The 2,580-nt window shown below is 30.7% G+C and overlaps 1 long non-coding RNA gene across 1 annotated transcript in view; it reads left to right on the top strand.

The window, feature by feature from the left end:
• The first annotated feature begins 456 nt into the window (after window positions 1–456).
• LOC111084112 overlaps window positions 457–2,580 on the top strand; it is a 6,029-nt gene continuing 3,905 nt past the window's right edge. Inside the window, exon 1 of the long non-coding RNA XR_002609395.1 lies at window positions 457–592. This is a non-coding gene — a long non-coding RNA (uncharacterized LOC111084112). The remainder of the gene's footprint in view (window positions 593–2,580) is intronic.

Below are 2,580 nucleotides of genomic sequence, written 5' to 3'. Positions count from 1 at the left end.
TACGAGGAGAGGCTGAAATCTCTCAAATTGTTTTCTCTTAAAAAAAAGAAAAGTTAGAGGGAATCTGATTGAGGTGGTTAAGATTGTAAATGGAATTGATAGTGTTAATGCATCATCTTTTTTCATATTTAACAGTGAGAATAGTAGGATTAGGGGACACAAGTATAAATTTTGGCAAAGTAGGAGTCATCTTCAGCAAAGACAGTTTAATTTTTCTAACAGAGTGGTTGGCCTTTGGAATGGCCTGCCTTCAAATGTTGTAGAGGCAGTAAATTTAAGTGTGTTTAAGAAAAAGCAATATAAGTATATAAACTATAAGGGCTGGCTTTAAGATTCTTTTTTAAATTTATTTTAATGTAGTTTAGAGGATGGAACAACCAAAATGGACCAATAGGTCCCATGTTGTCCCAAAACTTTATATTATGTTAAAATGATGTTTTATTTGCTGCAGGCTCTGGACTATGGAGAGCCACCATTGAATTCTACCGTCAATGTTAAAATTGAAGTGAATGACGTGAATGATGTGAAACCAAAGTTTTTTACTGATCCTTATCTGGCTCAAGTTCCTGAAAATTTAGACCCGGGTTATAAAGTAAGACTTCTTTAATTTATTATTTGTTGTCTGAAGTATTAAAATCAATTGTACAGAATTGATATCAACATAATTTTGTTCTTTTGAATGTTTTTTTTTATTGTTGTTACAAGTACATTGGTTCAATATTTTGATGAGATTTCAGTATTGTTCATCTTTTAAGATAATTTTATGGATATGAGAAACAACTGTTTTCACAGATTAGCTGAAAATAAATATATATAATACATTAGTCATAGATTTATTGTTGGAAATAAATATATATTTATTATAGATTTATTGTTGGAAATAAATATATATTTATTATAGATTTATTGTTGGAAATAAATATATATTTATTATAGATTTATTGTTGGAAATAAATATATTTATTATTGATTTATTGTACACTACATTTTGTTAATTTTTGGTATCGTGAATTCTGAAGTACACAAAAGAAGTATATAACCGAAATATTTTGTTTCTTACCTTCACTAATACAGTGATTAATCTGGCTGATGAAAGAGCTATAAGAATATATCACAATAGTTTTGGAATACCGTATTTGATATAACTTATAAATGTGTCTTATAACTCTATAAATATAACTTTGAAAATCAGCCTTTGTCAAGGTTCTTACTTGCAGCTTCAAATTTACTTAGGTTCGGTATTTTATCAGCAGTACGTTTGTGAACTTACAATGCTAAAATCTAGGGTTCGATTTCCCATGGTGGACAGAGTAACGTAGTATAGGTTGTAACTTTAAAACAAACAACAAAAACATTTTCTGTTGTTAGCAGTTTTATGTTTGTTCGTTTTTCCATTTATCATTCTATGACATAGGCAGTGAAAAGTAATCTTGAATATTTCTTTTTATTGAAAAAACGTCTCTCCCTGGTACTTTACATCAAGTTTAATGGTTCAGAATGGTAATATTCAAGGTTCTATCCCCATTGTGTAGCTTTTTTGCTTAACAACAAAACAAACTTCATTTTAAAAAAAAAAGGAGACAGGTATTTGTTTTAAAAGCTGTAGAAATAACAGTGACAATAGAAGTTAAGGACCCGATAATATTTCAGTTTACAGATGACACAAATTCAATCTTAAGTGGTCCAGAAACTCTGTATTAGCTTCTCTGCATATGGACCGAACAGGATATCCAGGATCAATCTGGATTGAAGGTTGTAGCCTAAACCGAACCAGTTCAAAACTTACATAACAGTTGATATGGTTGGTGCAGCAAAACACTAGGATCGTACTATACAGATGATTGCTTATGTATATGTTAGCATCCATCACTAACATTTGGCTGATTAGATTACTGTAATTTTTGTATCATAACTGAAAACTGTCTAACAGTGTGCATGGGCTACTTTTTTTTAGAATTTTTGCCCAATAAGGTGGAGGAGGTAAAAACACATTCTTTGGGCATATGTCCACTTTTTTTTTTTATAGACTTTTTTGCTTTGAATTTAAAGACACAAGAAGTTTATCAGGTAAATGAATCAATTATTACCTTCTAGAAAGCAGAGTATGCAATTAGCATCTAATGAGGTTATTATGGACATAATAACAAAAGGAGAAGGAAAGAAAACATTATCTACCATTGTCCTTTATACAGTTATTGATTCCTTAACACAGATGAGGTTCAGGTTCATTCACACAACAGTTAATACAATAACATAGATGAGGTCCAGGTTTATTCACACAATAGTTAATACGATAACACAGATGAGGTTCGGGTTCATTCACACAATAGTTAATACGATAACATAGATGAGGTCCAGGTTTATTCACACAATAGTTAATACAATAACACAGATGAAGTTCAGGTTCATTCACACAATAGTTAATATGGTAACACAGATGAAGTTCGGGTTCATTCACACAACAGTTAATACAATAACACAGATGAGGTCCAGGTTTATTCACACAACAGTTAATACAATAACACAGATGAGGTCCAGGTTTATTCACACAACAGTTAATAATGGTAACATACACTAGGT

This window comes from Limulus polyphemus, unplaced genomic scaffold (assembly GCF_000517525.1).
Source record: "Limulus polyphemus unplaced genomic scaffold, Limulus_polyphemus-2.1.2 Scaffold13717, whole genome shotgun sequence".
NCBI classification, from domain to species: domain Eukaryota; kingdom Metazoa; phylum Arthropoda; class Merostomata; order Xiphosura; family Limulidae; genus Limulus; species Limulus polyphemus.
Note: the sequence above shows the minus strand (reverse complement) of the source record. Positions and strands in the feature narration are given on the sequence as shown.